The sequence below is a fragment of the Polistes fuscatus genome, unplaced genomic scaffold (assembly GCF_010416935.1).
Source record: "Polistes fuscatus isolate 324 unplaced genomic scaffold, CU_Pfus_HIC Scaffold14, whole genome shotgun sequence".
NCBI classification, from domain to species: Eukaryota; Metazoa; Arthropoda; class Insecta; order Hymenoptera; family Vespidae; genus Polistes; species Polistes fuscatus.
The window spans coordinates 1,380,767-1,395,090 of record NW_025113042.1 but is presented as its reverse complement, the minus strand read 5'-3'; the positions used below and the strand labels follow the sequence as shown (position 1 = coordinate 1,395,090).

General features: G+C 34.3%; 1 long non-coding RNA gene and 1 pseudogene across 1 annotated transcript; one reads left to right on the top strand and one right to left on the bottom strand.

The window, feature by feature from the left end:
- The first annotated feature begins 7,061 nt into the window (after positions 1 to 7,061).
- Positions 7,062 to 9,058, top strand: LOC122514217 (annotated as a pseudogene).
- Positions 9,059 to 11,606: 2,548 nt separating this feature from the next.
- On the bottom strand, positions 11,607 to 12,068 carry LOC122514179. The gene is made up of 3 exons (XR_006302979.1): positions 12,029 to 12,068; positions 11,790 to 11,882; positions 11,607 to 11,661 (listed from the first exon to the last, which is right to left on the bottom strand). It is a non-coding gene; the product is annotated as an uncharacterized LOC122514179 (long non-coding RNA).
- Positions 12,069 to 14,324: the final 2,256 nt, after the last annotated feature.

Below are 14,324 nucleotides of genomic sequence, written 5' to 3'. Positions count from 1 at the left end.
AATAAAAATTATAATAATATATAATATTTGTATCTCTTAGAAGCAAGATTATTATTTTTACCTTTTTACAGATTCATGTCTTACTTATTAGTTGTAACAACAGTTGGATTCTATTAGCATAATAATTCAAATTGGAACTCTACGAAGAATACATTAGTTAAGAGAAATCTTTATATCGGTAATCTTTGGGAAATTAAATTTACATGCATAGATCCGATGCTGGAATGAAGTCTTTTCCTTGGATGTGCTACGGTCTTTGAATGGAATTCAAAATGTCGAGCTGCATACTTAGATAAAACTATTTAAGAAAGTAGTTTATATATGAAATATACAAAATATAAAAAGGGAAGAAGAGTATGTGTTAAATTGAATTAAAAACAATACAATACATATATTAAAATACTTACTGGTATACCCAATAGAAAAAGACCATTAGGTAGACCAAGGCGTAGATGAGAGGACAATACTAGAAGGGATATTAGGGAAATGGGATATAAGGATCGTAATTTGAGGGATCGCGCACAGGGACGAAAACACTGGCGGGATTTAGTATATGCGGCACCGAGCTTTCGAGTTCCCAACGCCACTTAATAATAATTCTACATACATTTTACACGGTAAAGTATTTTAACTAAAAAAAATATCGCTATCCTACTTACTAATGCATGTTACAATATCAGGATAAATAGAACGATTGTAATTCATCTTTATTCTTAGATTAAAATCAGCAAATTTTTCAAATTGAATGCGTAACTGATGTCAAGCGAAACCAGGACATCAGCACGACGCCTCTCTGCGCACTCTAGTATATAGTTCTTCACTATCACATAAGCGCTTACCGTCGAACGACCAACACGGATTCGAATGTCTTGACCAAAGTCCTCTAGGCCTCCCGCAGAGCCTCAAGTTATAGGTCGATCCTTGGTTGTTTCCCATTGAACCTAGCTCTTAGATAGAGCCTTCAAGCCGCGGTAGCCGTAGCCTTCAACATCGCGACATCGCGTGACCACTAATGTACCCTGAAATTCCTGTCCTGGGTGTGTTTACCGCAATTAATCTTTTGATAAAATACCTAAAACTTTTAAGGCGTTTTGTTCGCGATTTTGTAACTGTCTTCTAAATGTCTAACAGGATTCACCACCGCTTTTGTCAGGACCCGCACATTTTCAGCAAGCTGCCTCAGGTCCTACTCTTCGTCACACGTAGCTAGCGCTAGTCGCTGCTCAATCCACAACCTTGCCTGGCTTTCTGAAATCTTCCTAGCCGTGAAAGGTGTAGAAGTAGTGGTATTGGGGGGAGGAGGGTTTCTCCCTCTCTTTCATATCTCCTTTCTGAGAAGCGCAATCTCTTTTAAAAGGCCTTTATTGTCCCCTTCGATGCTTCTATTTTCGGCCTGAAGCTGGGTTATAGCCTCCGTACTCTTAGCGTCCCCGAAACATCTAGCACCTAGAAGCTCGTACAGGACTTTCATCACCTCGAGGTTCTCGAGGTGATAACGCTTCACACGTCCTGAGATGTCTCTTTTGAGATTAGCCGATCGCCTTCTTTCGGACTTAGCAACCAGCGTATATTCCCTGGCCCGTTTGAGTAGACTGCTTGTTTCCATGCCCATGCAGGAGTCTTCTCAGAGCCTTGTTTCTCTGGGCTCGTTAACTTAACAACCTCTTCCTTCTGAGGAATATGTTAAGGGCCTTGCCCACTTAAACAACCTCCCCAAAATTGGTGAAGCCAAGCTGCAGAGCTTGAATCTCTCTGCGGCCCTGGCAACCCTCTGCCACTTCTTCAGGTGACGTTCTTCTCTTCCTGTCGCATTTGTTACATCGCAGGCAAGGTTGCCTACCTACGATCTATTGCCTGTAGCATTTACCAGAGCTGAGGCAAGGTCACTTACCCCAAACTCATGACAGTTTCTTGCTGTCGACGATTGCACCTACCACCACCTAACACCGCCGTGGCGTGGCTTTCCCTCTCGCGCAAACTCTAATCTGGAATGCATTTTTTAAATAATAAGAAAATGCTTTCTCCAAATGTTATTTTTCTTGGCACTTTCTATAGTGAATGCCATAGCCTCAAAACCGTCACAATTGTCTGCAATTATTTTTTTTATAATAATAATAGTAAATAATAAAATATCCAGACGACAGCATTGGTAAAATTCTCTTAATGTTGGTCTAAATTTTGTACCTATGTTACCTAAGTGACTATACATGGACTGTCGCCAAACTTAATTAGTTTCCCTCTAATGTATACCAGGTATGAGAGATTGACTCAATGAAATTTGGATTTTAGTAAATTACATGCAATTTGCTGACCACTCTCTCTCAGACTATTACAATTTTATGTAACAATAATTTTCTAATGAATTTCTATTGAATCATAATCAGACAAGATAGTATAATAAAAGAAGTAATAGAAATTGTTTGGGAATAAGAGTTCCCAATGGACGGCGACACCCGACAGTTTTCGCGCGATGAAGACACGCCTCGTTCCCCAGCGACTATTGAAGACTCGCCGTAACGCCGGGTCCTGCGGCAGCCATTGCAATCGAAGTTTTTTTACGCGTACAACGTTGGCACCTGAAAGAAATCTCAGTTTGCTCATTGTCGATACCATTTGTTTGACCACTCAAGTGATTAATACAGTCTCTTAAAGCCTTACTCAGGAGATTAATACAATCCAGAACTTCTCTTAAGCTTTCTCACTTACGGTTACACGTGACACAATCACCTGTTTGTAACGGAAATATTTAAAATTAAACCTGCTTATTGTAAAGTGCTCGGCGTCCATCTCACTTTTCTTTTTATTTCCACAAAAGAAATATATAACATATAAATTCTACGAGAGAAACACGTGCGATCAAAAAATTTGTCTAACACTGTTTGTAGAATATAAGACTTAAACAATTTGAAATTAATGTCGTGAGTTCGGTTAATTTAATGTACGAATGAGTGAGATAGGAAAGGTTAGATAAATCAATCAACACAATTTTACGCGATGTAAAACACTTGCCTAGCATAAAAACTCTCACGGAGTTGAGAGAAAAGCCTGGGCAAGCAAAGGCTTTATTCAAACAAATAGTACAATGTAAATAGTACCCTGTAGACAAGTTAAAGAAAGAATACAAGAACTAATTTTGTTGCAAAGGGACCTCTTTTTTTCTTTACGCTAGAGATCTCTCTTACCTTTGTTTCCACCGCAACTATTCATGATACCCCACAATCTACTTAGACACGTTATCAGTCTTACAAAGGCGCGTTATCCTCGTTGCCAACAACCTCAACTTAGGTGTAGCCCGTACCGCTGTAACTCTATCCTGTATTGGTAGACCGGCAAGCACTGTAAAGAGAAACCGCTACTCGCGGTAAAAAGAATGGTTTTGTCCGTGGATAACCCTTTTAATCTTAGTAAATAGCACTGTTGTGTTCTTGCCCAACCCCTTAAACTTAGTAAAGAGCGCGGTTGTGTCCATGCACAACACCTTCAAACTTAGTAAATAGCGAGGTTGTGACCATGCACTACCCCTTCAAACTTACACGTCGGTAGCTCGGAAGCACACACAAAAACAACACAGCTCTCACTTATAAACGGCCAATATGGCGTCACTTTCTTTTTCCAGAAACGAAAACTTACTCTCGCTATCCAGATCTGGTCTGCCGTGTGCGCCCTCGAGACCAAGGCTCCACGCACAAATCTCCCCTCCAACATACCGCAAGACGCACTCGCATGTACCTATCATGCTAAGGCGGTCCTACATGTATCTCATAACTCAACTAAGGCAGTCGTGACCGATCCTATTTAGGATGTAATCCTAACTAATCTAATATCTCAACGCCGTCGCTATCTAACCTATTCGGCGCACAATACAAATCGGTCAAATGCCCTAATTTCACCGAACAAGCACAATAATTTACTATTTCAATAAGATAAGAAAAAATTGTATTTTATCTTGAATAATTAAAACTTATCGAAACGCTTATATAATAATGCAAAATAAAGTCATTTCAATCTGACCTGTAATCGAAAAACTTCTTGCTTTTCATTTAATGTATCCCGTTTATCTAGTAATTATTTATTAACATAAACAAAGTCAAATAGTGGAAAGGGATAAAAACAAGATTTCTTTAAAAAGAAACTATGTTAATAATATCGATTAACTTTTTCTAATATAAAAACTATATAGATTGCGACTATGCAATATAATAATATTACGCACGGAATAAATGAATAGATAACATACAGATTTTTGTCTAATTTTGTCCACACGTGTTGAAAGTATCTTTGACAACTGGATGAAGTATGATCTCGATCTTGCTTAAATAGGTTCGCCGTCTGATGATTCTTTCCCAGTTTCTGTTAAATCACGAAAGATACAAGAAGTCACTGCGAATTGTTAACTTAATATCACTTCCTGGCTTACAAGATAGGACCCAGCAATATTTTAAAACTATTTTAGCTTGTTTTATAGTTTTGTATTTGTTTAACTAAACATGGTGTATATAAATAAAGTTAGTACTTCAACAGCAATAATAATAATGTGATTCTATGGTCTTAAATATATAATAAATAAATTTCGTAAGTATAACATGGAAAAAAATTTTTCAGGACCTAAAGCTTACCTTTTGATTGGAAGCCTGAATAGTTTCCTTGGTGATTTAAAAGGTACAATTTTATTTTACTTTTATAATGTCTATATTTATGCAAGCTCTATTGAAAGAATTTGTCTTACAATTACATATAACTCATAACATAATGAAATTATTCGCATACTATTCTTCGCCGTTGCTATTGTGGCTAGGCCCTAAATTAGTCCTAATCTTCGATTATCCTGAAAGTATTGAGGTAAGATTTATCAAATTTACTGCACTTTATAAACGATTTGCCCGTATAAAATTTTCTTTTAATCCCCTTTTTTTATATCAATTTTTTGTTTCTTTTTTATTTTTTATCAAAAATTGATTTAAAATTACATAAAATTTCTTTTTATTCATTAAAAGTAAAAAACATTTTTTATTATTTTTTAGGGAAGCGATGGTGAAGATAATACACTTTCATTTTTATTTTTAATGTTAGCAACGTTTTCAGACATTCAAGTACGCACAGATTGCACTTAAGCAGTATCTTATTTTTCATTATCTTTTAAAAATCAATTATTTTCATACAAAACTTGTATCATGTATTCAGCTTTTTCGATTGCAGAATCTAGTATACGAAGAGTTGTACGATTTGTACGGCTTAAGCGATCCGAAAGATGTTCCTATTATAATGGAAGATATTAAGAAAATGAAATATTTGGATCGAGTCATCAAGGAAACATTACGTCTTTTTCCTCCAGCTCCATTTATTGCACGCAAACTATATAGGTATACAAAAGGTATATTTACATATAATAAAATATTTTTGGTATATTCTTTTTTCCATTGACATTACTGTCTTATGTTAGAATAATATGTATTTATTTATTTCATTAAGTGAACAACAATGTGATAATACCAAAATATTGTCATGTAGTTGTTTCAATATTTTCACTTCGTCGAAAAGATAAATATTGGAATGATCCTTCAAGATTTTACCCGGATCGGTTCTTGCTGGGAAATTATAACCCGAAATGTTTCATCCCGTTAAGCTTGGGATAAAGAGGATGCATAGGTAAAAGCGCATCTTTATGCATTCTTGAAATAGTATTCTAAAAAATTTATCAGCAAAGTACATGTTTATTTATTCTTACTTTTTTAGGTCAAATATTTGACATGGCCCAAATGAAAGCAATCGCTACTAGTTTATTGAGAAAAATTACTGTTCGAATAAACGATCTCGTATCAGTTGAAAATGTTAACATAAAATTCAGAATAACTTCGCAACCAACTGAAACTAAATTCTTGAGATTTAACAAGCGATAATATTTATTATTTTTGTCGATACTATTTTTCCAATAAAATAATTGTAATAATTAACGGTACAAATAAAACATAATTTTTAAAAACTATGAGTTTCAAGTTCTTATTAAGGATATCGGTATTCGTATTCTTAGCAATAAAGTATACAATATCACAAATAGACTGAAAAATAAACACATTAAATTAATAATTAAGTATTTTAAAAAATAACTCAAGAGATACTCAAGTTGCTTTTATCGATAATTTGGGTATAATGAGGATATTTGATTTTATTCATAGAAGACAAATTTTTTATCATATGTTTATTTTTAAATTTAATATAAAGTTATTAGTTTTGAGTAAGTCTTTTCTCTGCATCTTCGAGTTTTATTCTCACTGTCCGAACGGTGTCAAAAAATACGCTGTTCGATTCGATCCATTCCTTTCGTTACGGCTTTACGTAACCGCTTTCCTACTTCGAAGTAACGATAATAAATCCAAAAAAATTCATGCGTGCAGTTCACACGCGCTAGAAGTGAATTCTTCATAAAATTAAACTTCTGTCGAAGGACAAATGAGAAATCGATAAGGTAAGAAATACATCTTCGATTCGTTTAACACTATTCCTACCAGGACCGGTCAAATGACCGTTTTTAAATTTTCATTTGGAATTTCCTACATTCAACGTATGTGAATCGCCTTTAAACTTTACCACTTTTCCTCATATATATGTATGATATATTTTCAATATTCACTTATTTTTCTATTGTTTATTTTCCGAGAAAAATTTGTAGTCTGTCTTACCTACCACGACCGGTCATTTGACCGGTAGTACGATTTATACATTTATGTAAGAGTTTCTCTCTAAGACTCAATGCCAAAACTATAAAGTCGTTACAAACGAAAGGTAATGTAGTTATGACACATTTTATCCGATAAGTGCCTTCCAGAAAATGGTTTACGGCACTTCCAAGTGTTTACAGTTCTCACTCGACTATCGGGCTAGCGGTGTTTATTTGCTTGATTGATATCCGATACGGTCAAGATCCTCGAATGTTCTACGCAATCTCATCTACTATGACGTAAAATAAATAAACTTGTAACTGAAGGAAGTGTATAGACGTCTTCTCACGAATTCAAATCAGTGTAGTCTTGCGACACGAACAGAGTGCATCGAACGTAAAAGTCACAAAGAGCATACTTGGCAGTCTTTTATTATTATTTTGTAATATTTTATATCGTATTACGTGTTATAAGTGCCATTTTCAAAATAGTGAACAAGACTAACAATACTTCGCAGTAAGTTTCACATTTTATCTTTTATTCTTTTTTTATCTATTTTGATTTACATTTTCATATTTTAGTTTTTATTTGTGTAGAATATTTGTCCCCAAAATGGCAAGACGTTTGAGGAGTGCGAATGTATTATTAGAGAGAATAAATGATATCGATGCAGAATGTTCTGAAGATGATCAGGAAATTCTGGATATGGAAAATAACAATACGGAAAATTATGATCCACTTGAAACAGATTCGAACACCGATGAGAACAAAGAGAATATTTCGAACGTACGTAGACGACGAAAGAGAAGAAGATTCTTAGTTAGTTCCGATAGTGAGAATGAGGAAGAAGTAAGCGAAATTGCGATGGACGGAACTGTTTAGCACGAAGTAAAAATAGGGTCTAATCCTGGAAGAGCACCTGGTCATAATATTTTTAGGGAAACATCAGGCCCGACTGGGTACAGTAAACGTAATATTATGAAAGGCGAAGTTAGGGCGGCATTTTCTGTGATAATTGATAAGAATATAATCGAACTTATAAGAAAGTGCACAGAGGCAGAGGCATTTAGAGTGTTGGGATATAAATGGGAACTATCTACTGCAAAGTTATATGCATTTTTTGCAATTCTGTATGCCGCGGCGCATATGAGGCTAAGAATATAGATATAGCACTTCTATGGAATAAAAAGTGGGGCCCGCCTTTTTTCTCAAATACTATGAGTAGACATGACTTTACGGAGATTATGAGATTTATTCGATTTGACGACAGAAATCAACGAAACCAACGGTTACAAACCGATAAATTTGCTATGATTTCCGAAGTTTGGTACAAGTTTATTGACAACAGTCAGAATTGTTATAAACCAGGACCATATATTACTATTGACGAACAATTGTTTCCAACGAAAGCAAGGTGTAGATTTACTCAATACATGCCCAATAAACCGGACAAATTTGGTATAGAATTCTGGTTAGCATTCGATGTGCGTAGCAAATATATAATAAACGGCTTTCCATATTTGGGAAAAGATGAAAGTAGAGAACCCTCAGTTGCTCTTGGAGAGTTTGTCACTATGAAATTAGCAAAACCGTATGTAGGATGTGGAAGAAATATAACCACGGACAACTTTTTTACAAGCCTACCTTTAGCAACAAAACTTTTAGCAAAAAAAACTACGATTGTTGGGACAATTAGAGCAAATAGAAAAGAGCTACCAAGACTGGCAAAACTGAAAAATGACGACATGGCACTTTTTTCAACCAAACTCTATCGCTCAAATAATTGTATGTTGACAGTTTACAAAGCCAAACCAAGAAAGAAAGTTCTAATTCTCAGTTCAATGCACAACTCCGTACAAATTGAAAAAAATGACACCCGAACACCGGAGACAATTCAATTATATAATAGCACCAAGTTTGGCGTAGATGTGACCGACCAAATGGCCAGAAATTATTCGGTAAAATCTAAATCTCGGAGATGGCCTTTGCAAGTATTTTTTAATATCTTGAATTTAGCCGGGATAAATGCATGGGTGTTATATAAAGAAACTACAGGAGGAGAAATTACAAGACAGGAATTTCTATTTCAATTGGCAGAAGAACTTGCCATCGAATACCAACAAGAGCTCGGCAAAAAAAATCAACCAATACCTATCGCAAGTACAAGTACAGGTTCTCGTGAACGGAAAACATGTCAGATAAGGTATTGTAAAGATAATAAGACGAACAAAATCTGTCTAAAATGTAAAAAGTACGTATGCGGAAAATGTACAGTTGAGAAGCCCATTTGTAAAAAATGCGACGAAAACGAATAAAATGTAGATTATGTACTCTTGAATAAAAGAAAATATATTTTTATACTGGTAAGCTGGCCATTGGTCTGCATTCAATATTGAAAAATATAAGTTGTGAAAGACCGGTCATTTGACCAGCCGCGGTAGGAATAGGTATACGTGAAGTGTCGGTAGGAATAGTGTTAAAAAATTTCATTATTTTTTCAGAATAAAATTTATATTTTGGAGGAATGAACGTTTTTTTATGTAATAGCCCTATCGGGACCATCTTTCGTACTATAGCTGTATGAGATAACTGTGCGAAGTCGCAGTATTTATTCTAGACACTTTATTTAAATAATAATACACACGAATTCGCAGCAAGTTAAGCCACAATCTAGTGATAATTTGGATAATAAGAATCTGATGCTATTTTTGTATGATTGATTTACTGATTGAGAAAAAAAGTAATTACTTTATACTGAATACAAATTATGTGAAATAATGTGAAAAACGAATAGAATATATGTAGTGATACGTAGACTCCGATACCAATACTCTTAGCCTGCTTTCTGTTTCTCCTTATCTTTTAGAGGAAGCCCAAAAATTAATAATAGAAGTTCCCTTTTAAGCCAGTCAAAAAGAGCCAAACTTCAAAAATTTCTTATCAGCCTGCGAATTTGATCTAAGAGAAACTTGACGACGCTAATTCGAATGGTACAATTTTTTCTCTAACTTGATGTGTAAGCTTTAAAAAAAAGGGTAAAAAAGGTTAAAAATTGGTAAAAAATAGCCTTTTCTTAGAATCTAGGCATTTAATCAAAAAAAGTTTCAAACGAAAGTTGCAGAGAATTAAAAAATACATAAAAATAGTTATATGGTTTATCTTTGTATTTGCACAAATAAGCGAGAAATATTGGAAAAAAAAGGTTAAAATAATTGTTAGAAAGGGGAAGCAAGTTCTGCCTCTCAGTCGGCTTTTACACGCGAGCGGGCTAGTGTGCGTGCGAGCGTCCGTGTGTACTAATACACAAACGAAGGATCTTCGGTAATCTTCGGTTCTTTCGGCCTTAAAGGCAAGTGCGACTGAAAGAAGAAACCGATATTTCTCTTTTTATATTTTTTCTTTCGATAGCGAGAATTTTTCGTTTTGGCAATCGAGTGTCGTGCGTTTTGTATATTTATATATATCGGCGTATAAGCTCGGCGTTTTTTTATTTTTTGTCAAAAATTATGAAATTTGAATAAAAGAAAAACAATTATTCATTTTAACAGAAACTAATATTATATAGTTAAGAGTAAAAATAATGAATTAATTTTGTGTCTCGCCATATAATTAATTAGTATTAATTGATATAAATTTAAAAAAACTGGTGTGTGTACTTATGTACGCACGTCAGAAGTTATTCTTCTTTGGAATACCAAAATTAATATAGCATCAACAACCTCAAAAATAACTGCAAAAAAAATAAGTAAAATCTTATTTATTTATACATGAAGAAGAAGGGTTTAATTAAAATAAATAGGAAATAAAATAAGAAATAAAAAATTAAATAAGAAATAAGAAATAAAAAAATTCATCAAATTATAAACTTTGAGGTAAATTTTCTTCGCCAGGTGCAATACGTAATATTGTTCTTCATCCCACATTAATGTCGGTTGGTGCGCCGAAAGACTCTCTTCTACAGGAATGTGTTCGCTGACATCATTTTGTCCAACTTTGTCGTGAATTTAATTATCGTTAAAATATTAATCATTAAATTTAATATCGTACATTCTATACAATGCAGACGGTATTAAAAATTGAATCCAAGCTTTAATTGTACGCTTGTTTACAATGACATGTATGTAACTAGATCATTCAATTTTCTTACGTTTACTATGTACATTTATACAATAATAATTATCGATATTTCTTTGAAGAGATTTGACCATTGTATTAACTGAAACAGGCAGGTTAATTAATTGACCATAACTGGCGTATTTACCATTCACATGTGTCAGACGTCTGATCTGCATAAAAGAAATACGAGGAGAAATTAATCTTTCAAAATCTAAATATAAATGTGGTAGATGCTAAGGTACATCTGGATATTTGAAGCCGTTATATGTTAGTATTAGAGGAATATTCTTCTTGTTTAAAGCTTGCATGAATGTATTACAAGGCTTAGTATTTTTCATAGGTACATTAGGTATAAATTGTATTAGAATATCCTCATGTTCATTAGATGGCTCTTTTAAATCCTCTCTAAACCACAATCTGTCACATACTGAGCATGGATGTTCAAATGAATTGCCCAAGAATTTTATTTTAAATTCCTTATGAGCTCGTTTAAATTGATGATAATTGCTATATGGTAAAGAAGGATCTAAATCCATATCAATTTGCTCGCCAGTGGAATGATTAATTACTAACTGGTCTGAAGAGTTAGAATAAATAGAGGGTACATCTGATTGAGGTAATTCCTGATACATGATTGTGTCTTGGTTTAACGAATTGCGTTCTTCATCCGGTACAATGTCTTGATTAGACAATACATGTATAATCGAAGCATCAGCTAAATATTGATTATTTCGTGTTTGAGATCGTGAACTTTGCTCCATGTATTTTAATGTAATGTTATTTGATGTTATACGATGATGACACTGCATAGAAGTATTTTCCATATTCACATCAGTTTGCACAGTAATATAATTGTGATAGTTATCTTTTGCAGTAGACAACGATGCATCTTGAAGAAGTAAAAGTAAAAAATAAAGACTAAATTCCCAAACGTACCAAAAAGAAGTATATGTTCAAAAATAATAATTAGCAGTACTATTAGTTATTGCTGTGAATTTTAAATTTATAAATTTGTACCGTTATTCATAGGCTGAGCCAATGGTTCAGAAGTCACTAGTAAATTCGAAGTCGATGGGGCACATAAAGTTCCATTCGCAGAAAATTGGATTTCTTGAAGAAATAAATGTAAAATAAATGTTAATAAAATAAATGTAAGTAACTTCAAATAACTTCAAAACATAAAAACCAAACAAAAAAATAAATAATTAGCATTATATTATTTAATGCTGGGACATTTAAATTATTTAAATTTGTACCGGTAATCACAGGCTTAGCCGATGGTTCGCAAAGTAAATTAGAAGTTGACGGAGTACATAAAATTTCATTCGCAGGCTATTCATAACCTTTTTGAATAATTTTTCTCCGCAGCCAAGAACCCTACAACGTTTGCATTACCGTGCATTATGTTTTCTCATTATTTTCCCTCATTTTTTCCTTTTTCCTTATTTTCCTTTTCCTTTCTTACGAAGACGATAATCTCTACATTTCTCTGCTTAGTTTAGCATATTGAAAACTAAAACAGAAATTTATGTATACTGATCCTGGTCAATAAAAGCTGCAAGAGATTATAGTTAATAATAACTTCAAAATTAAAATAATTAAATAATTAAATAAATAAATAAATTTTATAATTATTAATAAATTTTAAATTTAAACTATATAAATGTGAACGCTTAATCTTAATTTTTGTATTGTTGCTAAGGAGAATAGTTGAAGATCTACGTCCGATCGGCACTATTGTTTTTATTAATTTAAATCGCAACGTGTCCAGCAACTTTTTGTACGATTTTTGGCAAATCTTTAGTGAAACTGGAAACTTAAGCCACACAACATTTACTTCTCCATCTTCATTGTATTCATATGAAATAACTACAATTTTCTCGAATGCCAATATATACTCTACATTTGTAATATAACATAAAATATAACTTCAATAAAAACTTAACAAAATAAAGATATAAATACAATTTAAATAAAATACAATTATTAAAAATTAATAAAATAAAACAACAAATAAGAAAAAAGAAAAACTCTTGGTTAAATCAATAAAGTTAATACTATATTGGCTCGTCAGCAAAAAGTATTGTAGCATAAAAGCTCTGGTTGATAAATTAAATAATAACGGAATTGCGGTTTTACAAAAATTAAACACGTATCTCACCTCTTGCTCGCTTCGCTTATACGGATTCAACAAAAGGTTCACCTCGTTATGGAAGTATGGAATACTTATATTTCTTATTTCGCTTCTAGCTTAAATCGCTTGTTCGTCGCTTTCTTTGTAAATTCTTTGCTGCTTATCTCAGACGTGTCTTCGTAGGCGTCCAGTGGAAGAATAGGACGAGTGCTTTGTTTAATAGGCCCTGCAGGGCGTGCTTAGCACACGGTTTAAAAGTGGGAGGGACGATAAGAAAATTTCCTATTTTCAATATTTCGAAATGATGAGCCGCGTATTCGACTTCTTACCGCAGAAATCTATAATCTTCTAAAATAGACATACATGTCATACGTTGAGTGTTTCTCACGAATTCTGAAGCCGATACTATCCCTCTTCAGGCCTTACCGCTCCGTTTTCCCTCCCTTTCCCCCTCCCCCCCCCTCCCACTCCCCCCCCCCCCCCCCCCCCCCCCCCCCCCCCCCCCCCCCCCCCCCTTTGCGTCCCCCCTCCCCCCCCTTTCCCCCCCCCCCCCCCCCGTCCCCCTCCCTCTCATCCCCCCCCCCCCGTCTCCCCCGCCCCTTCCCCCCCAAGCTGTATAACTTCGGAACCAATTATAAAAACATACATTCATGTAGCACCAATCCGTTTCCATTCTTTCATGCTAAATTTCTCCAATTCTATGATTAATGACAGATTTACCTATCACAATGATAACTAGATTTATCTTATATTATTAATCAGTATAATTTTCAGGTTATTAGGTGAACAAATAAGTTTCCGCCGTTTTAATGTAGCTTAGCGACGGCGCGGAGTTTCCGGTACAACTTTGCAGATGATATCCTGCCCTTAAAAATAAGTTTTAACATTTAATAACATCAACATAACCTTAATATTATTGAATTATATTGGTAAAATATATTTTTTTTAGTTGTAAAATGTTCCAAATGAGCCAACCTAAGCGTCATTTGCGGGGATAAATTTTAGTTTCCTACGTTTATTTAAAGAAAGAAATCTGCTGCTGAGGGCGCTTTTCGATTCTCCGTAGAACCATAAGTGAGACTCGCTTTTGAGTGATGAGAAGTGTCGTGAGGGTTTCAAAAGTTTAATAAACGGTGATCTCGACGAAGAGACAAAGATCGCAGTGGAAGGCCCAAAATTTACGAGGATGCAGAATTGGAGGAATTATTGAAGAAAGATTCATCTTAAACACAAAAAGAACTTGCTGTAACATTAGAAGTCACTCAGCAAGCAGTCTCACATCGTTTAAAATCGTTAGGAATTAATAAACAAGGAAATTGGATTCCGTACGAATTAAAGCCGAGAGATATTGAACGCTGATTATGCTTAAGTGAAATACTGCTTGCTAGATATAAAAAAGGGTTTTTTACATCGTATCA